This window comes from Furipterus horrens, unplaced genomic scaffold (genome assembly GCF_987537825.1).
Source record: "Furipterus horrens unplaced genomic scaffold, mFurHor1.1.pri manual_scaffold_2, whole genome shotgun sequence".
In the NCBI taxonomy this organism is placed as follows: Eukaryota; Metazoa; Chordata; class Mammalia; order Chiroptera; family Furipteridae; genus Furipterus; species Furipterus horrens.
In genome coordinates, this window is record NW_028327172.1 from 161,808,770 (window position 1) to 161,833,610 (window position 24,841).

The following is a 24,841-nucleotide window of genomic DNA, read 5'->3' on the forward strand; positions in this document are numbered from 1 at the left end:
AATCACATTCATTTGAAGGGTGGAGGGAGAGTGAAGGGACATGGAGATAATATTGATTTAAAAAGAAAAAGTATAAGACATATATAACACAGGAGAACAATTTTTATCCTAGGTCCTGTTGAGTTCCATTTTTCAGCTGTTTTAGACTTAAATAGGCATGCTGATTTCAAAACTGTAGTTAGTTTTCATTTATCATGTCAAGGTTTTTCTTTACAGCTTATCTTAATGTGACCACTCTAGGCTCAATTGAACCTGGATCGAGGGAAGCACTAGTGCTCTCCTCTTGGCTGGGAGCAAACCTCCCTCAAGTGTGGAGGGGTGGGGGATGACCTTGGAGATGAATGACAGGTTCATAGTTGTCTAAGCTATTCAGATACACATGAGACAGTGTGGTGAGAGGTTGTGTGCCACTCTGTATAGTGAATCATATTGCGAAGTGTAGTCCAAGTTCTTGTCTGTATACAAGGAGTTAGCAGAATTTATTTTTTAATTTACATACGTACTTATTTCTTTTCCTTCAGATCATGTCTGCCTCTGCTATTTCTCATCGTAAGTGCCTAAACAACCCTGATTCATTTTGTTATATCTGTGGCAGTTTCATCATTCCCAGTCAAAGGACAAACATCAGCACATTTGCCAGTCAAGCCTATTTTGCATATTTTAAAGTAAAACTTGGTGATCAAGATAAGTCTTGGGCCCCTCACAAGGTGTGCAAGCAGTGTGTCAAGAGTTTACAGATGTGGACAAAGGGAACATGTGATAAATTGCCATTTGGTATACTTATGGTTTGGCGAGAGCCCAGAGGTCATTCAAGTGACTGTTTCTTTTGTAGAGTGAAAACATCAGGATATAACAAGAAAAATAAATATAAAATAGAGTATCTTAGTCTACCATCAGCTATATGCCCAGTGCCTCATTTGGCTGAAATCCCAGTGCCAGTTTTCATTGAACTACCCTCTTTCAAAAAACAGGAATATGGTGAAGAACTAAGTGACAGCAATGATGAAGGTTTTGAAATTGAAGATGACTCAGTTCATAAGGGATTTGATCAGCATGAGTTGAATGATTTGGCATGAGATTTGGGACTATCCAAAAAGGCTTCAGAACTCCTAACATCAAGACTACATGAGAAAAACTTGCTTGAAAAAAGAGCGAAGGTATCCTACTTTTGATCAAGAGAAAGTGCATTTCTGCAGTACTTTCAAAGTGATGGTGGCTTTGTGTATTGCCATAACATACATGCTTTAATGGAGGAATTGGGAATTCCAATCTAGAATGCAACTGTTTTAGAATGACGACTGTTCATCGATAGCTCAAAGCAGAGCTTGAAGTGTGTCCTACTGCACAATGGCAATTTATTGGTGCAGTCCCAATTGGCCTTTCAGTTTGTTTTTGTGAAGAATATGAAAACATAAAGAGAGTCATTGATCTGTTGCAATATCACAAGCACAATTGGATCATCTGTGTTGACCTTAAAATGGTCTGTTTCCTTCTTGGTCAGCAACGTGAATATACCAAGTATCTCTGTTTTCTGTGTATGTGGGACAGCAGAGCTCATAGAAGCATTGGGTGGAGTTGAATTGGCCTCCAAGATCTGACCTCAAACTTGGTGATCCAAACATTCTACATGAGCCACTTGTTGACAAAAAGAACATTCTATTCCTACCTCTGCACATAAAACTGGGTCTCATGAAGCAATTTTTTAAATCTTTGCCAACTGAAGGAGACTGTTTCAAGTATCTCCTTTTGTCATTTCTTAGCCTGTCGTTTGAAAAGATAAAATACCTTAATATGTATGTTTGGTAGCAGAACTTTATTACTTGTACACAACTTGACTTACAGGAACAATATATAGCCTTTACATGAATAAGATAATTCTAAATAAGCAATATATTCAGGTATTTTTTAAATTTTCCTTTGTATGTACATTTTGTATGATTTTGGGGACAGAGGGAGGGTATTCTCTACCTTAAAAACTTGATGTGATGGAGAAAATCTGGGTCATTTTTGGATTCAGTTGCCAAAAGTTAGTCAAAAACAAGTGTCAGATCTAACTCAACAAAAATTTTGTTCCCCTGTGTAATATGTTTAATAAGCAATATAATGTATGATGTTAATTTGCACTATGAATTTAAGAAACCATCATCACATCTCACAGCTTCTTAATCCACCTGATGTGAATACCGCTATGGTGGGGCATCCACCATATGTGGCCAGTGTCCCACATCAAGCTGCTATGCCTCAGGTTCTTTCTGTTTTCTTCCTGGGGATATTCACCAAAGTACTGAGAGCAAGCTTCAACCAAAGGAGGGCAGTAGTCAGTTGATAAATACCCTTTCTCCACAATTCCCCATCTTCTAAAAAGGTAGATTCTACATAATTTCAGAGGATCCCCAGGAAAACTGAGATCTGGTTGCTGAGAACAGTGATGAACTCATTAATTCCATTTTGGAGGGTGATTTTTCTCCCTTTTATCTCCCTTCTCCACTCCCTCACTACTGCTTCCTGGGAAACTCTTCCAAATAAGTTACCTTTATGAAAGTCCCCAACTCTATCTTTGCTTTCAGGAGCATCTAAATTGAGAAATTTGAAATCATCACTATCATTATCTTTATTGAGTACTTTCTGTATGGAAAGCACTATTAATTCCCTACACATATTATCTCATGTAATTCTTACTACACTAAGAGATTGGTAGTATTAACTCACCTCACAGATAGAAATCTGTAGCTAAGATTAATTACACTCATAATCACACATTTAATAACAAGGATGAGGCAAAGGTGGATCTGAATACATGTCCAAATTAGTCTAATTCCCAAAGTCCAACCTAAACAGAGTACTAGATTCATTTATTTTTAATAACTCATGCATCTCAGGACAACTTTTTTTCAACCTTAGCTTTTAAAGCCTGAAATGATGTGTCAATATGTCTTATCATACTTATTCTCCCAGTGCTCTACACAATATTTATTAACTAACTTTAGGGAAACCAAAGTGTTAAATAATCTCTAAAGTAATTGTCTTCTCTGACTAGTAAACTCTGAGCTTTTTGTTTTTTGAGTTTTATTTTGTCTTAGGGATCTTTATATATTTATCTGTGATTCTTCTACTTTTCCTTGAAGAGGTCATTCAGTGGCAGGTAAACTCTATGTGGCAGCAATATGCAGGCATATTTTGTGTGGATAAGTAGAATCAAAGATAGCGCAGGGTAGAATATAACAAATAATATGCAGTAATCACTGTAAAAACTAAGATGCTCATTTCAGCTATCTAAACTTATTTACTTATGTCTACATATTGCATGGTCTTCCACTCCTTTCATTTTTGGATTTAGTGAACTCTGGGAATTGGTGACCTCAATTCATAAACACTGTCTAGAAAACTGCTTCCTTGAGATTGAAGGACAGAAAAAAAATCACCAATGAGCTGTGGAAGTGGAATCATCTGGGTTCCCTTAAAAAGTAATCTCAGGTATTCTAGTGACTTCAGAGGAGATTGTTGTTGTTGTTGTTTTTCCTTACTAACAACTGAAAAAAAAATCAATAAAATGATGTAGTCATTTTCATATTTTCTTTATCTCTCACTGTATCATTTTATCTATATCATGTATCCTTACCATTTCTACCAACTCTCATCTCATCTCTTTCTCTCTCTTTCTGTCTGTCTTTCTCTCTTCCTCTCTCTCTCACACTCACACACACACACGTATACACTCAAAACCTGCTCCCCCACTTTCCCACAAATGGCCAAGACATTATTCTTCTTCTCCATAAAAGAATGCTAATTCAACACAGTAGGCTTTGAAAACAGAAATAACAAACTCATGCCCAGTAATAAAATACTGGATTAAACATTCATTTCCAAGTAGTTCAGTCATTCAACAGCAAGATAAATGCAGCAATAAGGTAAGATTACAAGAGGCAATGGACACATTCTTTAATTTTCTTCAGGCTGTAAATACCATTGGATTCAGTGATAAACACTGGATGACAAAAGAAAATTGCAAATTTTATGTCCCTTGCACTAAAGTAACAGCACCCACCCAACATGCACCTAGATGAATGACAAATTTCAGTTTGTCCTTAAAATTGAGAATGGCTCCATGTGCCCCATATTTGGAAGTTCATGTTGCAGCAATATTGTAGCATTCACTAGATTCCTATTCCTGACAGTCTAAGTTCATCCTTACTCTCACAGCACTGGAATTAGCCGTAGCTCAGTATAAATGCCCCACCCAGCCCTGATGAATCTCTGAGTCTGCATTTTAACCATACCACCAGGTGGTTTATTTGTCCATTTAAATTTTAGAATACTACTATAAATGCTTGGTCTCACTAACATTCCCTGAAATAGTACAAAATATAAGCACAAGAAAAATTACCAACAACAATCGAAAGGTATGGGAAGGCAGCAGAAAATCTAACACTAAAGTCTTCTCTTGAAAAGATTTCAGAGACATGGAATTTGGATCCAACTAAAATACAACTTACCCATAAAAGTAAATTGAACAAACAGTGAATGAATCTTAAATTAGTAGATCCTCTCCCTTAATCTCTAAGTTCTATTTATCTACTTTCTGATGGACAACTGTATTTCCCATTAAATAATTCAAAAGACAAAGAGTTAATTTGTTTTATATTTTATTCCAGTACAGCAAGAAATAACATAAACTTGAAAGACTGGCAAATATGCTTCTAGTACAGAGGGTGGAACTGTATGTCATTTGGTGAAAAACAAAAAAGAGAGAGAGAGAGAAAGGAGAAGTTTAGCAATCCTGCCTTAAGCCATTTCCTGAAATAACAACACATGCACTATTAGTTTTCTATCACCAAATGTGTCTTTATTAATCCAAGAATGATAAGAAATTACAATCAGAGATTTGTAGTGTTGTGTAGTAACATTAACCCCCAATGACTAGGAATATTCAACAAATGTTGACATAAATGGTAATGGGTGTTCTACTTGACTGATAATTTCTGTGACTGAGTGATTGATGAAGGATACTAGAAGGCAAATGTAACTGATTTAGGGTTGGTAAGATTAAGATGATGATGTACAAAGACCCTGAACTCACCTCTTCTCATGGGCACATCAAATATACACAAATACATAGAGCATTCCTCTTGAAGAAGAACTAAGGACTGATTGAACAACTACTGCACAACAAACAAGAGAGGGACATCATAGAGAAAAGTAGAAGGAATGGAGACCTGGGAACCACAGAATACAACTTCCACATGGTAATTGGTAATAGGGAGGGATATCACTGAAGGACCTACATGCAGACTTGCCTGCCCTGGGGCACAGTAAAAAACACAACAACAGTGGCTTAAAGGCACCTAGACTCAACCAGAAAGAAATCCATTTACTAACTTCAAAGCATCTACCAAACATATGGAAGCTGCTGGAACTCTCCAGCATCTGAGGTGTCATCGAATGTGATTGTTTATATCACCACCCCACCTGAATAACTCAGGTATGAGTTCAGTCCAGGGGCTCTAGCCAGCCTACAAGACTGCTGCAGCACACCTGGGTCCTCTCACACCCTCCATCTCCATCAGTCCCCTTCAGGACAGACTATCATGTGGCTGTGGGACTGCTTGGCCCATGCCTGCTTCAGACACCTCTGTCTATACCTGCTTCATACAACCTTGCCAGGGTCGCTTGGTGCAGTTGTGCACCATGACACCTCAAATTGTGCCTGCTCCATATATAGCTGCTACCCTAGCCAGGGTGGTTTGAACCCATTCTAGTTAAGTCACCTCAGCCAGGACACAAAGATGTAGCATGCCCCAGATCTGCTAAAGTCATTGAAAAATATAATTCTTTATTTTTAGACAGGGGGGGGGGGGGCGAGGGAGAAAAAGAGGAAGAGAGAAACATCAATGTGAGTGAGAAAAAAAATCAGTGGGTTACCTTTCCCATGTGCCCCAACCAGGACAAATCCACAACCCAGGCATGTGCCCTTACCAGAAATCCAACTGGTGACTTTGCGCTTTGCAGGATAATGCCCAACCAGTAGAGCCACACCAGTCAGGGCCAGATCAAAGTCATTTTTTTAAAGTTTATGTTGGATCAAATTAGTTATTGCCATAAAGTATAGTGAAGACTTTCTTTTAATTGTTGGGAGAGCGTAACAGCTTATAGACAATTTCTCTTTCACAGAGACTATGATACTGTTCGCATTAGACCACAGATGCCAGAAACAGAGTGGCAAAATGCATTTAACTTGGTTGAGGAAAGTTCAAGCTACTTTGCCATGATAAATGAGGAACTGCCCTTCCTTATGCTTGTATTCTTCCACTCATTCTTCCATGAATACTTATGTTACTAGAATTTTCACAGGTGGAAAAGGAAGGTATCATCCTATTACTCAAAATTTCTCTAATGATCACTTTGTAATTTATACACTCCACAATTTATTTTTGGATATTTCAGTGGCTTCCTGTTGCTCACCATTAGTTGATCAACAAAACTCATCAGGTTACATTTTATTTATTTGCTGTCCATGGGCTTCTCTCTTCCCTTTATAATTTTAATTTCTTTAGAAACTTTCTGTTTAGAGAAACTCTAGTTTTTAGCTCCATCTATGTATGTCAATGAAGTTAAAGTTTCCTTTTTTGGTGACAGATGTAAAATTTTAAAGATGTATCTTAAGGACGGATTAATGGAACACAAGTAAAATAGCTGTTTATAGGCACAGGGATAATCAGGTATTAAACCAAAAATGTTTCTCATGAATATTAAGTGGACTCTCAATAAACATATTATACTTAATTATTAGCATTTTGTACATTGTTTCCATTCAACCAATTTCAGAACTTCATGAAAAATTTGAGTGGTAGGTTGGGTAATAAGATAATTCAATAGGATCCTTTTTTTCAAGGCTGGCATGTGAATAAAGTACCTGCCTTCTTCTGTAGTCATTCCTAATATACTCAAGCTAAAATTTCCCTTTCCTGCAGGCTGCTCTTGAGAATGAAAAACTGTTAGCACGAGAGAACTGCTTGACTGAGACTTAGCAACTGAAATGAAGTTGAAAACCCCTTCACCACTTGTTTCACAATACTGGCCACCAAAGTATTTAAGGTGGGACGACTGTGTAGAAGAGACATCATCTAGCTAATAGCAAGCTTTGTTGGTCTCAATCAAAGATTTCCCTGCTGAAAGGCAATAAATGTCTCATATAGAAGTGCTATATCTGTATCTATATATTCCAGGACAAACTTCTGTAACTCAGCATCAAAAAAAAAAAAAAAAAAAAAAAAAAGACATCTCAACTCAAGTTGAATCAGCTACAAACTAGATATCAAATACAGGATAAGATTTGGGAATCTGAGGCTTGCTAATTAAAATTATCAAGAGATTAATGGTAGTCAATACTTAGCAGCCAACGTGTTTAGGCAATGACTCATTTTCTGTTTCTCTGAACATCAGTCCCAGACGGTATAATTTCAATGCAAGCCATCAGCTCATCAGCTTTTCGGTTTTTATTTTGAAGTGCATTCTTATCCCTAGACTCTGGTAAGTACTCATGAAGGTTGTTCACCAAGATATAAAAAAAAGGTCACTGAGAAAAGCTTTCAGAATGAAGTTTTTCTGGGCTACTACTTTAAGTTCTGTAATTAAACAAACTATCTTCCTCAAAGTATTGTCTTTAAGAAAAAAGTTCAAACCTATATTAACTAAAGTGCTTAATTTTCCCTTCAGATCTCTATGGCTTTTGACCTCCAATAGTAGGACTGAGCTCACTAACAATTAGGAGATCTTGTAAAAGAGTAGCTTCATAACTATTACATTAACCTTTTAATACAGAAACTTTGATAAAGTCGTGATGAAGTTCTGCCTCCTTTAGACTGCTCTGTAAAGGCCAGGGAGAAATTTCCAAAGCAACACTCATTTCCATTCCCATTGCATTCCAAAGGGGTTTCACTTAGAGTCTTTGTGAACTGGAAGTTCCTCTGGGTTCTTTTGTGTTTGCTGTGCAAGATGGCATACTGACAGCTTTGCCAGTGGTTGATATGGACTGAGAGCTTGTCCCGGAAGGGGTGGTGAGGGTGGAAAGAAACTTTGGCCATGAAGAAAGAGCTTCTTGTGGTTTGAAGGAGGACAGAGAATTGAGTCCTTGGACAGTGCTGCTCTCTTGGTGATACGTGACAGGATTCACTCAGACTTCTAGGCTCGTTGCCTCTCCCAAAGATAGGTCATTATGCTCTTCCTTGACTTTTTTTTTTGTTATTAGCATTAGAATGATGAAATAGAAATCAGAATTTCCTGATACCTTTTGATTTTTCACACTTTTTTTTTCAAAATAGTTAAAGGATACAATAGTATTGGTTGGTTTCTCCATCTTGTGGACTCAAAAATTCTGGGTAATTATCCATTAGTTTAGTAGCCACTGTGCCCCTCAGTGCCACTGTTTACCAAATGGACTTGGGCATGTTCTGGGTCAGGTAGATGAGCCTGTTGCTGAGGTCACATATTTTCAGGCACGTTTCTCCTAATCAGATACCACAGTGCATGGCTCATAGGCATAGACAGTGTCATACACCTCAGGTGCCCGATGCCTCCGCAGGAATGCATGCAGGCAGTGGTTCATGTGCTCAGGGAAGCTGGTAACCATGGGGCAGCTGTAACCCACCAGGCTGGCCAAGCCAGCCAGTAGATGCCTCTGCAAAGCTGCGCTTCCCCATCCCTTCTGGTGGAATCCACGCAAGCTATCAAGTAACTTGCCCTGCCATTGACATCTACCCGGATGTCAGGACCCAGACCCCCAAGTTTGGAGCTCATCTCAAAGTCATTTAAAGATACCTGTACATTCAGTTGATCGAAGAGCTGGCTTCTCTGTAGTCAACAATCTCTTATAAATCAGGATCTGATCTTTCCCACTGGTAATAGTATGTGTGTGTGTGGTTTTGTCACATGGGTATGAATGAATAAATAACTATTTGAAAATATTGCTCTTTTCACTACAGAAGTGTTCTTGCTTTATTTTTTTAGAAAACTGATATCAGGAGAACACAAGGGGAAAAAAAACAGCATTTAAATACAATCATTACCATATGACTAACGGTCGGAACATAACAACCCAACTTACTATGCATTGCATCTTCTACTCTAGTCACTCACATAAAGTTGCCAACAGCAACTATCAATACCATGAAGGCTTTATGAGATCTCCAGAGTCCAGTTAAGAAGTCACAATTCCCCAGGGAAGCTCAAAGCCAAGAACAGCAGGATTGAAACAAGAAAGATAAGCTGTTGCATTTTACCTGTGATAGAGCTTCCTCTTATTTGGCACAGATTAGTTAATAATAGGAAGAGAATACCCCACTTGCAACATCTGTCTCAAAATTAGAGAGAAGAGAATATAAGTATCAAAATGGCCTTTGTGGGCACTACCCAAGGTACTTCTTTCTGTCTCACCTGATTCAGAACACTGACAGGTAACCAATGACCGGATACTTGAGGGCCACTTGGAAGAGAGGCAAATTCAGGTGTCTTTTCACAGCGCAAAAGACCCCGTAGTGCTACAGGTAGAAACCATAGAGAGATAGAAGTTATGAACTCTTGAACAAGAAAACAGCAAACCCTTCTCATTGTGAATTTAAATGCTTAAGTGGAGAGAAAATGCCTCCCCAGAAAACATTAGAGAGGTTTCCAGAAACTCTAGTGGGGCTGATTGTTGAAGGTTTTCCTTTTTTCAAACCCAATCCATAAAAACTGGGAGAAGTAGTTCTTCTTAAATTTTTTCAAGTTCTAGGAAAAAATAATGAGGCATGAAAAGAAACAAATAAACATGGCATAATCAAAAGAACAAATAAATCCTCAGATACCAACCTTAAAGAAATAGAAATATTTAGATTAGTTGACAATTTAAAATAACTATCTTAAAGAAGCCCAATGAGCTAAAAGAAAACATGGATAAAAGCTAAATGAAATCAGAAAAGTGATGCATGAATATAATGTGAAGATCAATGGACAGAATTATTTTTAAAAGATCAAAATTTCTGGAGCTGAAGAATATAATAACTGAATTAAAAAAAATACTGGATTGGTTTAATGGCAGTCTTTATAAAACAGAAGACAAAAATTAGCAAACTCAAAGATAGTTTTTTTTTAATTATTGAGTCACATGAGCAAATTAAAAAAGAATGAAGAAAACCTAAGGCCTTTACAGAAAAAAATCAATCAGTTCAATTCATGCATTATGGGAGTCCTAGGAGGAGAAGAGAAAGACAAACTGTCAAAATTTATTTGAAGAAATAATGGCAAAAAACTTCCCATATCTGAAGAAAGAAGAAAATACAAAAATTTCAGTGAACTCTATCTAGCATAAGTCCAATTAAACCATTACCAAGACACAGTACAATCACATCATCAAAAGTCAAAAGCAGAGAAGCTTGAAAGCAACAACATAAAATTGATTCATTGTGTACAAGGTGGTCCCATAAGATTATCATAGGCTTTCTCAGAAGAAACTTCACAGGCAAGAAAGTAGTGAAGTAATATATTCAAAGGAAGAAAAAGATTTTCAAACAAAACTATTATATCTGCCAAAAGTGTCTTTGAAAAATGAAGGCAAAATAAAAATTTTTCAGACAAATCAAAGGTGAAGGAGTCCATCACAATTAGATATGCTTTACAAGAAATGCTAAACATTTTCTTGTTTGAAATGAAAGCACACTACACAGAAACATGAAAGCATATAAAAATATAAAGCTCTGTGGTAAAGGTAAATGTATCTACAAATATGAAACCCTGTAATTACAAAAATCACTTTTAATTCTGGTAAAATATAAAAGCATAAAAATACTGTAACTGTAACATTATGTTAATATATACAGAATATAGGATGTAATATGCAACATTGATAACATCAAGTGGGGGGAATGTAAGGGAATAAAGTTGTTTTATATAATTAAAGTTAGTTGTTATCAGTTTGAAATAGATTGTTTTAACTATAAGATGTTTAATATAATCCCTTTTGTAACCACAAAGAAAATTTCTATAGAAGATACGCAAAATAAAATGAGTGCTGGGTGGTGTGGTTCAGTTGTTTGGACATTGTCCTGAAAGGTGAGGGGTCACTTGTTCTATTCTTGGTCAGGGCACATGCTTGGATTGCAGGTTTGGTCTTTGATGGGCACATTAGAGAGGCAATCAATCACTGTTTCTCTCTCACAATGATGTTTCTCAACTTCTCTTTTTCCCTTCCTTCCCTTCTCTCTAAAACATAAATAAAGAAAGAAAATAAAATGAAAAAGAAATCAAAGCATGGCTGGTTTGGCTCAGTGGATTGAGCGTCGGCCTGCGAGCTAAGTGTCGCTGGTTCGATCTTCCAGTCAGGGCACATCAGAGAAGGAAAACTCTGATTCCAAAAAACCTCCGCTGCCTTGCGGCATACCTCTTCAGGGGAAAGGCAAAGGAGAAGGGAAACTCTGACTCCAAACCTCCGCTGCCTTGCGGCATACCTCCTCAGGGGAAAGGCTAAGGGAGTAAACCCCGACAGAAAATCCGGAGCCGGAGTCCCTAAGGCGGTTTGACGTTGTAGTCAACACCGGCAACTCCTGCGGCGCACCTGAAGCCAAGCTGTATTGACTCTGTCTTTCCCCTTGGATCCTTCAGCTGTGAAGAGAGGGGGGGTCTGCTGCATGGGCAACAGCTGGCCCTCCATATCACCCTGCCCAGGCTTTGTAGCTTCACTGGAGAGGACACTCCAGCGTCATCGCAAGATGTCGACTTAACATGGGAGGAGACAGTTGCCGGTTATAAGCTCATCCGATTGGCGAAGGAAACGAGCGTCAGGGGTCTCCTCTGACGGTGGGAGAGGTCATCGCACCTCACTGGACAGCTACCGCCCGCCTCAAGCTGGGCAGCCCCCAGCCAATTAGGTGCCGTCTCGCCATGGCTCACCTGCCCCACTGGGTGCGTGGGGATCAGAGAGGCGTCTCTTGAAAAGTGAGCCACAAAACACTCGCACCAGTTAATTCCAAGCAAACAACAAGAAAGAAGCCTCCAGCTCTTCGCCTCGCTAGCTGGAACATCAGGACCATGTGTCCCGGATTTACTGCAGACCTTCCGTGGATCAAAGGTGCCAGGAAAACCGCCGTCATCGACAGGGAACTGGCACGACTAAACATCGACATTGCGGCTCTACAGGAGACCCGGTTGGCTGACAACGGAACTATCAGAGAAACCAACTACACCTTCTACTGGCAAGGGAAGTCTCCGGACCAACCAAGACAGCACGGTGTTGGGTTCGCTGTGAAGAACACGCTTGTTAACTCCATAGAGCCACCCACAGGAGGCACAGAGAGATTACTTACCCTCCGATTGTCAACAACTTTCGGCCCAGTCAGCATTCTTAGCGCGTACGCCCCAACCCTCTGCGCCACCACTGAAGAAAAAGAACAGTTCTACCATGCACTGGACGAAGCGTTATCCAAGATCCCCAGAAGTAACGCTCTTTATCTCCTTGGAGACTTCAACCCAAGAGTAGGAGCCGACCACATGGCCTGGCCCACCTGCCTTGGAAACTTTGGGAGAGGAAAGATCAATGAGAATGGTCAGCGACTGCTTGAGCTTTTGTGTCACCACGGCCTGTGCGTGACAAACACATTCTTCAAGTGCAAAGAGATCCACCAGGTGTCATGGAGGCACCCCTGCTCCCATCACTGGCACCAGCTTGACCTCGTCATCACCAGAAGAATGGATATTGGCAGCACCCTCCTCACCCGCAGCTACCACAGTGCAGACTGCGACACGGACCATGCCCTCGTGGTAAGCAAGGTGCGCATAATGCCGAAGAGGTTGCACCACTCCAAGATGAAGGGTCGCCCATGCATCAACACCAGTTGTGCCAGCAACCCAGTTAAGACCCAGCAATTCATCAACAGGATGGAAGATGCACTCAGCGAGGGAATGGTGGCAGACGACATTATCGAATCCAATTGGCCACGTCTCCGTGACGCCATATACAACTCCGCCATTATTGCTTACGGGAAGAAAGAGCAGAAGAACGCTGACTGGTACGAGGCTCACTGGGAAGAAATGGAACCCGTGATCGAGGCTAAGAGGAAGGCCCTACTGGCTTACAAGGCCACGCCCACTCCCAGTACACTTCAAGCTCTACGGGCTGCCAGGAACAAAGTCCAGAAGACCGCCCGCCACTGTGCCAACACCTATTGGCTAAACCTGTGCAGAACCATCCAGGAAGCCGCTGATATAGGCAACGCACGAGGAATGTATGAGGGTATCAAGAAGGCAACAGGCCCAATCCCCTCCAAGATCGCCCCCCTTAAGTCCAAGACAGGTGAGGTCATCACTGACCAGGAACAGCAAATGCGGCGTTGGACCGAGCACTACCTCGAGCTGTAGGCGACGAGGAACACCGTAACAGACACTGCTCTTAACGCCATCCCAGACCTACCAGTCATGGAGGAGCTAGACACCCCACCTACTGCGGCAGAGCTCGGCAAAGCCATCGACCGCCTCGCTTGCGGGAAAGCACCAGGAAGCGACGGAATCCCTCCAGAAATCCTAAAGAGCGGGAAACCAGTCCTGCTACAGCCGCTCCACCATCTACTCTGTCTCTGCTGGAAGGAGGGTTACGTCGTCGGCAGCCGTCCGTCTAGAAAGACGATGGCGTAGCTTCTTGAGAGACTATCTGCACCGCCGAGAATGGCTGTGCAGTCCGATTCGGGAGTGACAATCCCTGGCACACTTGTTACAGGTGAAGGCAGATGGCTGTTGTTGCTGCTGTTGACGCTGCTTCCGCCTCAATCTTTTCTGGACCGCCTCCTCGTTGCGCGCAGCCTCTGCACGTGACGTACCTTGCCTGACCGCGAGCCTCCAGGCTAGGCGGTCGTCTGCTTGAACTTCCCATGTGTTGAGATTGATGGAGCATTGTGTCATGTCCTTTTTGCAGATGTCTTTGAACCGCAGTTTTGGGCGCCCTGTCATCCTCTTGCCTTCTGCTAGCTCGCCGTAGAGGAGGTCTTTGGGGATACGGCCTGCATCCATTCTTTTGACATGGCCGAGCCACCTGAGGCGTCTCTCGCTAAGAACTGCATGCAAACTGCTCATATTGGCTCGCTTCAGCACCTCGGTGTTGGGGACCTTATCCTGCCAGGCGACATGCAGGACGCGTCGTAGGCACCTCATGTGGAAGCTGTTGAGTTTCCTTTCGTGCCTTGTGTAGGTGGTCCACGTCTCGCTGCCATAGAGGAGAGTGCTGAGTACGCAGGCTTGGTAGATGCGCAGTCTGGTTTTCTCAGTGAGACTGGAATTGTTCCACGCTCGCCGGTTCAGTCTGGCCATAACTGTGGCTGCCCTGGCGATTCTCCGGTTGACCTCCAAGTCGACTGACAGAGAGCTCGAGATGGTGGACCCGAGGTAAGTGAAGTCGTTGACAACCTCCAGGGTGTATCCGTCGATGGTGATGCATGGGGGAGTCCCCGTGCCTTGAGCCATAACGTTCGTCTTCGTCAGGCTGATGGCTAGTCCGAACTCCTTGCATGCGTGGGAAAGGCAAGTGACTAGCTGCTGGAGTCCCTCTTCGGAGTGTGATGTCAAGGCTGCGTCGTCGGCGAAGAGCATCTCACGGATGAGCACCTCTTTGACTTTGGTCTTGGCTCGTAGACGGGCCAGGTTGTAGAGCTTGCCATCGAATCTGGTGTGAATGAAGACACCCTCGCTGCAGTCCTTAAAGGCGTATTGGAGGAGCATGGAGAAGAAGATTCCGAACAGCGTAGGCGCGAGGACGCAGCCCTGCTTTACTCCGCTGCTGACTGGGAAGGCCTCAGAGGTTGCGCCGTTGTAGGACACCGTGCTGTGCATGTTGTCGTGAAAGGACATGACCACAGCAAGCAGATGTGGTGGACAGCCAATCTTCCGTAGCAAGCTGAAGAGACCGCTTCGACTGACCAGATCGAACGCCTTCGTAAGGTCGATAGAGGCGAGGTAGAGTGGTTTATGCTGCTCGTGACACTTCTCCTGCAGCTGGCGTAGGGAGAAGATCATGTCCACTGTTGATCGGCCAGCTCTGAAGCCACATTGGGACTCTGGGTAGACGCGGGAAGCAAGGGTCTGCAGGCGGGCAAGAGCGACCCGGGCGAATACTTTGCCGACGACGCTGAGGAGAGAGATGCCCCGGTAGTTGTTGCAGTCGCTGCGGTCTCCTTTGTTCTTGTACATGGTGATAATGTTGGCATCTCTCATATCCTGGGGCATGTAACCCTCCTTCCAGCAGAGACAGAGTAGATGGTGGAGCGGCTGTAGCAGGACTGATTTCCCGCTCTTTAGGATTTCTGGAGGGATTCCGTCGCTTCCTGGTGCTTTCCTGCAAGCGAGGCGGTCGATGGCTTTGCTGAGCTCTGCCGCAGTAGGTGGGGTGTCTAGCTCCTCCATGACTGGTAGGTCTGGGATGGCGTTAAGAGCAGTGTCTGTTACGGTGTTCTTCGTTGCGTACAGCTCGAGGTAGTGCTCGGTCCACCGCCGCATTTGCTGTTCCTGGTCAGTGATGACCTCACCTGTCTTGGACTTAAGGGGGGCGATCTTGGAGGGGATTGGGCCTGTTGCCTTCTTGATACCCTCATACATTCCTCGTGCGTTGCCTATATCGGCGGCTTCCTGAATGCTTCTGCACAGGTTTAGCCAATAGGTGTTGGCACAGTGGCGGGCGGTCTTCTGGACTTTGTTCCTGGCAGCCCATAGAGCTTGAAGTGTACTGGGAGTGGGCGTGGCCTTGTAAGCCAGTAGGGCCTTCCTCTTTGCCTCGATCACGGGTTCCATTTCTTCCCAGTGAGCCTCGTACCAGTCAGCGTTCTTCCGCTCTTTCTTCCCGTAAGCAATAATGGCGGAGTTGTATATGGCGTCGCGGAGACGTAGCCAATTGGATTCGATAATGTCATCTGCCGCCACTCCCTCGCCGAGTGCATCTTCCATCTTGTTGATGAATTGCTGGGTCTTAACTGGGTTGCTGGCACAACTGGTGTTGATGCGTGGGCGACCCTTCATCTTGGAGTGGTGCAACCTCTTCGGCATTATGCGCACCTTGCTTACCACGAGAGCATGGTCCGTGTCGCAGTCTGCACTGTGGTAGCTGCGGGTGAGGAGGGTGCTGCCAATATCCGTTCTTCTGGTGATGACGAGGTCAAGCTGGTGCCAATGGCGGGAGCGGGGGTGCCTCCATGACACCTGGTGGATCTCTTTGCACTTGAAGAATGTGTTTGTCACGCACAGGCCGTGGTGACACGAAAGCTCAAGCAGTCGCTGACCATTCTCATTGATCTTTCCTCTCCCAAAGTTTCCAAGGCAGGTGGGCCAGGCCATGTGGTCGGCTCCTACTCTTGCGTTGAAGTCTCCAAGGAGATAGAGAGCGTTACTTCTGGGGATCTTGGATAACGCTTCGTCCAGTGCATGGTAGAACTGTTCTTTCTCTTCGATGGTGGCGCAGAGGGTTGGGGCGTACGCGCTAAGAATGCTGACTGGGCCGAAAGTTGTTGACAATCGGAGGGTAAGTAATCTCTCTGTGCCTCCTGTGGGTGGCTCTATGGAGTTAACAAGCGTGTTCTTCACAGCGAACCCAACACCGTGCTGTCTTGGTTGGTCCGGAGACTTCCCTTGCCAGTAGAAGGTGTAGTTGGTTTCTCTGATAGTTCCGTTGTCAGCCAACCGGGTCTCCTGTAGAGCCGCAATGTCGATGTTTAGTCGTGCCAGTTCCCTATCGATGACAGCGGTTTTCCTGGCACCATTGATCCACGGAAGGTCTGCAGTAAGTCCGGGGCACATGGTCCTGATGTTCCAGCTAGCGAGGCGAAGAGCTGGAGGCTTCTTTCTTGTTGTTTGCTTGGAATTAACTGGTGCGGGTGTTTTGTGGCCCACTTTTCGAGAGGCGCCTCTCTGATCCCCACGCACCCAGTGGGGCAGGCGAGTCATGGCGAGACGGCACCTAATTGGCTGGGGGCTGCCCAGCTTGAGGCGGGCGGTAGCTGTCCAGTGAGGTGCGATGACCTCTCCCGCCGTCAGAGGAGACCTCTGGCGCTCGTTTCCTTCGCCAATCGGATGAGCTTATAACCGGTATCTGTCTCCTCCCGTGTTGAGTCGACATCTTGCGATGACGCTGGAGTATCCTCTCCAGTGAAGCTGAAGCTACAGAGCCTGGGCAGGGTGATATGGAAGGTCTGCTGTTGCCCATGCAGCAGACACCCCCTCTCTTCGCAGCTGAAGGGTCCAAGGGAAAGACGAAGTCAATACAGCTTGGCTTCAGGTGCGCCGCAGGAGTTGCCGGTGTTGACTACAATGTCAAACCGCCTTAGGGACTCCGGCTCCGGATTTTCTGTCGGGGTTTACTCCCTTAGCCTTTCCCCTAAAGAGGTATGCCGCAAGGCAGCGGAGGTTTTTTTTTTGGAGTCAGAGTTTTCCTTCTCTGGTTTTAGAGATGTCCTTCCTCTTTCCTCCTTTACAGGAGTAGAGATCAAGGAGGGTTACATCCCCCAGGATATGAGAGACGCCAACATTATCACCATGTACAAGAACAAAGGAGACCGCAGCGACTGCAACAACTACCGGGGCATCTCTCTCCTCGGCGTCGTCGGCAAAGTATTCGCCCAGGTCGCTCTTGCCCGCCTGCAGACCCTTGCTTCCTGCGTCTACCCAGAGTCCCAGTGTGGCTTCAGAGCTGGCCGATCAACAGTGGACATGATCTTCTCCCTACGCCAGCTGCAGGAGAAGTGTCACGAGCAGCATAAACCACTCTACCTCGACTTTATCGACCTCACGAAGGCGTTTGATCTGGTCAGTCGAAGCGGACTCTTCAGCTTGCTACGGAAGATTGGCTGTCCACCACATCTGCTTGCTGTGGTCATGTCCTTTCACGACAACATGCACAGCACGGTGTCCTACAACGGCGCAACCTCTGAGGCCTTCCCAGTCAGCAGCGGAGTAAAGCAGGGCTGCGTCCTCGCGCCTACGCTGTTCGGAATCTTCTTCTCCATGCTCCTCCAATACGCCTTTAAGGACTGCAGCGAGGGTGTCTTCATTCACACCAGATCCGATGGCAAGCTCTACAACCTGGCCCATCTACGAGCCAAGACCAAAGTCAAAGAGGTGCTCATCCGTGAGATGCTCTTCGCCGACGACGCAGCCTTGACATCACACTCCGAAGAGGGACTCCAGCAGCTAGTCACTTGCCTTTCCCACGCATGCAAGGAGTTCGGACTAGCCATCAGCCTGACGAAGACGAACGTTATGGCTCAAGGCACGGGGACTCCCCCATGCATCACCATCGACGGATACACCCTGGAGGTTGTCAACGACTTCACTTACCTCGGGTCCACCATCTCGAGCTCTCTGTCAGTTGACTTGGAGGTCAACCGGAGAATCGCCAGGGCAGCCACAGTTATGGCCAAACTGAACCGGCGAGTGTGGAACAATTCCAGCCTCACTGAGAAAACCAGACTGCGCATCTACCAAGCCTGCGTACTCAGCACTCTCCTCTATGGCAGCGAGACGTGGACCACCTACGCAAGGCACGAAAGGAAACTCAACAGCTTCCACATGAGGTGCCTGCGACGAGTCCTGCATGTCGCCTGGCAGGATAAGGTTCCCAACACCGAGGTGCTGAAGCGAGCCAACATGAGCAGTTTGCATGCAGTTCTTAGTGAGAGACGCCTCAGGTGGCTCGGCCATGTCAAAAGAATGGATGCAGGCCGTATTCCCAAAGACCTCCTCTACGGCGAGCTAGCAGAAGGCCAGAGGATGACAGGGCGCCCAAAACTGCGGTTCAAAGACATCTGCAAAAAGGATATGACACAATGCTCCATCAATCTCAACACATGGGAAGTTCAAGCAGATGACCGCCTAGCCTGGAGGCTCGCGGTCAGGCAAGGTACGTCACGCGCAGAGGCTGCGCGCAACGAGGAGGCGGTCCAGAAAAGATTGAGGCGGAAGCAGCGTCAACAGCAGCAACAACAGCCATCTGCCTTCACCTGTAACAAGTGCGGCAGGGATTGTCACTCCCGAGTCGGACTGCACAGCCATTCTCGGCGGTGCAGATAGACTCTCAAGAAGCTACGCCATCGTCTCTCGAGACAGACGGCTGCCGATGACATATATCAATAAAAACAAAGAAAGACAGCAAGAAAGGAAAAATATCTGTAAGACATACAGCAAAGAATTAACAAAATGGCAATAGTAAGTGCTTCCCTTGTCATTAATTACTTTAAATATAAATACGTTAAGCTTCCAAATGAAAAGATATAGAGTAGCTGAGAAATAAAAAATAACAAGAGGACTTCTGGCCAAGATGGAGGCCTATATTGACACAATCCATCTCCCTCCACAACTAAGAAGAAATACAACTACCACAAAACCAGAAATAACCAGAAGTTTCAGAAAATAAATGGAAGTCCAATGTATAAAGTTATAAGAAGTGGAGCTCATCAGGAAAGGTAGGAGGGGTGAAGCCAGGGCAGAGAGGTCAAGCTGTGCTGGAGGTAGCAGCAGTGGTGACAGCAGCAGGATGGTGGTAAGCACAGACACCCATACTTAAGGGGAGGTGAGAAGCACCTGGGGAGCACCTCAGGCTGCAGACCAGACCCATCAGCTTGCGATTCCAACTGGGGAAGGCAGACCCCCATTGCCTTAGACTGTGAGGCATAAAGAGGGTGGGGATGAAAGAGGAGGTTCCCGGTCTCTCAGCGGAGAGTGAACAGCAGGAACCATCTTGGACCTCCACCCCCACAGAAAACTCCAGAGCGTGGTGAGAAGGGTTGCCCCGTTGTGATGAGTGCACAGGGTTCTGCACCCTATAGTGTAGGACATGTGGCAGTCCTGCCCAGGAAGCAAAGGTAAACACAAAACTGTCAGGATGGCACAGATCATGATAGAGATCCCAGTGACGCAGCTGACCAGACAGCAAATATCTAATCTAACGAAGCAGCAGATAGAAAATCTTTCTGAGGCACAATTTAGAGCTTTGGTTATAAAAATGCTTACAGACACAAGAGCAGATCTTAAACAAAATGGGAAGAAATGAAGGCTAGTCCTGCTGAAATGAACAAAAACACATATGAAACTGTTACAGAACCCCTGGGCTGCTCCACTTGAAAACAAACCCACGGGCTCTTTAGTTAGGGGTCTGATTGCCCGCCGCCAGAATTACAACTCTGAATATTATAGTTGAGTGAAAAGAAAATTGTTTATTTAACAGTTACACATATCCTTTTCTCCCCTCTACCAAACCTAGCCAGTTTTAGGGAGGTCAGAAACACCGTTTCCCTACTTCCTAGGCACAGTTCAGCTTTACCAGTGGCTGCCAATCACTCAATCTGATTGGAGAGGTCCCTTCTGTGCTGTGGTGCCCTTCAGCTCTCAATGCAAAACCGCCAGGATTCTCAGCCTCCTTGCAAACTGTCTTCTTTCTGTAAACTGCATGGATCTCCTCTCCTTCTCCAGAGCACCCCTGCGAACACCCGCCATCAAGGGAGACAGCCGCAGAGCGCACCCTCCCTAAAGTGTTCGCAGCTGCCTATATATCCCTGACTGCGTCCTCTGACGCAGTGGGTGTTGCCAATAGTTCTGACCATTGGCAGAATCCCACGTAGGCACTGTGTGCTTTCCATACCGTCCCCTGGTTCAAGACTCCTCCCATCCACCTGAGGCCTTGGAAGCATCCAAGCAATTTTGCATAATGAAAGACACCGGCCACCAGCCTCAGACGTGTAGAGGCATTCTGAAAGCTGCTTCCATCTCCCCATCCCCCAGCCTCAAACTCCAGGGATTTTTGGACTCCCCTGTTTCTGCAACAAAACTAGTGGTGAGGGAAAGAAAACCAGGAATTAAGTCAACAAATCAGAACATAAGGAAGGAAGGAACAGTCAAACAGTGCATAAAGAGGAAACAAAAAGTGAGGAAAATGAAGAGAAGCTCAGAAACCTATGGGACAGCTATAAGCAGGCCAATAGTCAAATTATAGGGTTGCCAGAAGGTGAAGAAGAAGAACAAGAAATTGAAAAATTATGTGAAAAAATAATGAAGCAGAACTTCCCTAACTTGGGGAAGGAAATAAACTTACAGGTCCAGGAAGCACAGAGAGTTCCAAATAAACTGGACCCAGGGAGAACCACACCAAGACAGATTATAATCAAAATGTCAAAAATTAAGGATAGAGAGAATCTTAAAAACAGTAAGAGAGAAGAGAATTATGTAAAAAGATGTCCCAATAAGACTATCAGTAGATTTCTCAAAAGAAACTCTGCAGGCAAGAAGGGACTGGCAAGAAATATTCAAAGTAATGTAAAGCAAAAACTTACAACCACGATTACTCTATCCAGTGAAGCTGTCATTCAGAATAGAAGGGCAGAGGAAGTGCCTCCAGGACAAAATAAAACTGAAGGAGTTCATCACATCCAAACCACTCACATGAAATGTTAAAGGGACTTGTTTAGGAGAAAGAGAATCAAAGCTATGAACATTAAAATGAAAACGGTATCATAACAACCAACAACATAAACTAGGGAATTGAAACAAAGGCAAACTAAGTAGTCAACGAGAGTGGGAAAAGAATTATAGGTATGGGGAACATTATGGGGGGAGGTCAGTGGTGAGGGAGAAGGGAGGGAGATGGTACAGGAATTAAGAAGCATAGTAGGAGGGAGTGGAGTACACAGGAAGATGTTGATAAGAACTGTATGCACAACCAACGAGCATGAACTAAGAGGAGGGTGGAAAACTGAAGGAAGGGGGTCACTGCGTGGAGGGGAAAAAAGGGAAAAGAAATTTGGACAACTTTAATAGCATAATCAATAAAGCATACAAAAAATAACAACAAAACCTCACATACAAAATATAAGCTTCAACTCTACACTCTAAGAAATTCACTTTCTTTCTTTTCTGTTATTTAATCTTGATTGTATCTTTTTTTACATTCCTATTCAGTCTCCTTATGCCCCCAGACCAGCAATTCACTTTAGATATAAGGACATACACAAGACGAGAGTGAAAAGATAGAAAAGGATATTCCATGTAAATGTAAACCAAAAGAGAGCAGAGGTGGGCATATTTGTGTCAGTCAAGTTAGACTTTAAGTTTTAAAAAATCTCCTAAGAAACAAGTAAAGACATTATGTACAGTCATGTTCAATGATGAACTACATATTCAATGGTGGTATACTATATAGCCTAGATAAGTAGTAGGCTGTACCAACAAGGCTTGAGTAAGTACACTTCATGATGTTCACACAAAGATAAAAATGCCTAATGATGCATTTCTCAGGATGCATCCTTATCATTAATTGGTGTGTGACTATATTGGCAAAAGTGTCATTTCATCAGAAATATATAACAATTATAAATATATGTACACCTAACATCAAAAATATCAAATATGTAAAATAAATACTGACATAATCAAAAGAAACAAAAAGATAATATCACTGTGATAGTAAAAGACTTCAATACCCCACTTTCAGTAATGGATAGAAGAGCTAGAAAAAAGATCAGCAAGGAAACAGAGGTCTTGAACAATGCTATAGACCAATTGAACCTAACACACATACAGGAAACTTCACCTACCAACTGCAATACACATTCTTCTCAATGTCGGGCAGAATATTCTCCAGGATAGATAACATGTTTGGGACAAAAACAAATCTTAACATATTTAAGAAGATTAAATCATGTCAAATATCTTTTCCAACCACAATGAAATGAAAATAAAAATCAATTGCAAAAGAAAAAAATGAAAAATTAAAAAATATGTGAAAACACACTTTTAAACAACAAATGGGTCAAAAAAGAAAACACAAGGAAAATTATAAAATAATGAGACAAAGGGAATGAAAATACAACATACTAAAACTTATCAGATGAAGCATAAGGACTACTGACTTGATAGCTGTGATATCTATGTGGAGCTGTAGCTGCAAATAAGACAGGCATGTTTATTGTCCTCAATAGAACTTAAGAATTAATTTTTAATATATAACTGTAATAAACATTATAGCAGAGAATATGAGGCATGATGCTGTAAGAATATGGACTCTAAAATAGGATGGTGATACAGAGGGTGAAAAAATTGGGATACAGTTGATAAAAGAATCAAAATATTGCCACTGCTTGCATGCTAGAAATGAAGGTGAAAGAAAAGTCCAGGGCGAATCTAAAGCTTTTCTTTGAAATTCTAGGCAGATGATGGTGTTATTTATAGATAGGATAAATTGAGGGAAAATGATGAGTTTAGTTTTGTGCATGTTCAGTTCAAGGTAGTTGAAGATGTCTGGTAGGAAGCTAAAAAGAGATGTTGGGAACTCTAAAATGTGCTCTAGACTTGAGGATTTGATGTAGTATATCAATGAAAACTTAAGCAATGGGAATGGATGAGGCAGTTCAAAGAGCATACATGAGTAAAGCCTAGAATCAATCTCTAAGAAATCTCAATTTTCTTCTCACCATAGATTAACTTCATGAATCAGTGGTTAATACCAAGAGACAAGGCCTCCAAAGGATGCACTTGTTTTGGAAACACCCTTCACTACCAGCAAGGGAGGATTACTGCTGGAGAGCCTTTATATTATGGTCATTTCCAGAATGGGTTTCTGAGGAAAGGTAGAAGTATTTAAATAGTCACTTATCAATTCTAATGACTATTTCCCTAAATATACTGGGCATTCTTCACTGACAATTCCTTTCTTAGGCTGGCTGATAATCTATTACAAAGTATGATTATCTGAAAATAAAGGAGTGTGCTGATGTTTTCAAACTCATCTCTTGAATAGGTAGGTCTTGGTAGCTCCAGAACTGACTACCAATTTATGACAATGATTTCCAACATGAAGCTGTGAAGCTCAGAGATGACTAAGCTGTGGGAAAGAAGTATGAATAAAAGAGGTATCTCCACTGGGAATCCAGTCTTGCAAAGACTTATTGCAGAAGCAAGTAGTGAAATGATCGTCTTGCACAGATATCACTGCTGATTGGCTGCTGTTGTCTAACAGGAATTGCAAAGGTCTTCAACCCCTTGTTGACTCTAAAAGTTTCACTGACAATGGGATATTCTGGAGCCACTGTATTCCTCACATAAATTACATGACTGGACAGGTTTTTACTATCTTGATTTGGATATTTGTAATTCTTGTACATGGAGTTAAAAAATTATTTGTGGTATCTACTGTGTGGATTATAACTCTTATTCCCTGGACTTTCTATCCTTTTCTCAGTATTATGATTATGTGTCTCTAAGAACAAAAATAACAATAAAATGATTACATTTGCATGCAACATTTATTGCTTTTTTACTCAATGGCAAATACTAGGATTAGCCCTTTACAAGCTCTTTTAGCTCTCTCAGGGACTCTGTATGTGTATGGTGCTGTTAATTCCATTTTATGAATGAGGAAACTGAGCCTGAGAAGGGTTAAGTAACTTTCCAAATGTTCATATAGCTTATGACGGACCCATCCTGACCTCAAAACTGTGCTCTTGATCACTGAGCACATTGGGAGACCATGCAGACCATCCTCAAAATGATTTCTTCAGCAAAATATGTTTCTTCAGAAACTATCTGATTACATATGGAAATGGAGCCCTGACCTCAATCTCTGGTACCTCACAGATGAATACAAACTGTCAGTAGCGTATATATCTTAGGTGGAGAAAAACATTGAAAACCTTCACCTACTGTATTTGGTATTAGGCCACAATTATTTTTCCCCCAACTTATTATTGACAAATTCAAAAAGGAAAATAATCATGTTAAGTTTTATTTCTGCTTTATAAAAAGCTCATTAAAATTGCCCAAACCTGAAAAACTCAGTAACGTTTTGGTTTCAGTTCCT

General features: G+C 43.2%; 1 pseudogene; it reads right to left on the minus strand.

Moving 5' to 3' along the window:
• Positions 1-6,783: 6,783 nt before the first annotated feature.
• Positions 6,784-8,626, minus strand: LOC150019838 (uncharacterized protein C12orf56 homolog pseudogene; annotated as a pseudogene).
• Positions 8,627-24,841: the final 16,215 nt, after the last annotated feature.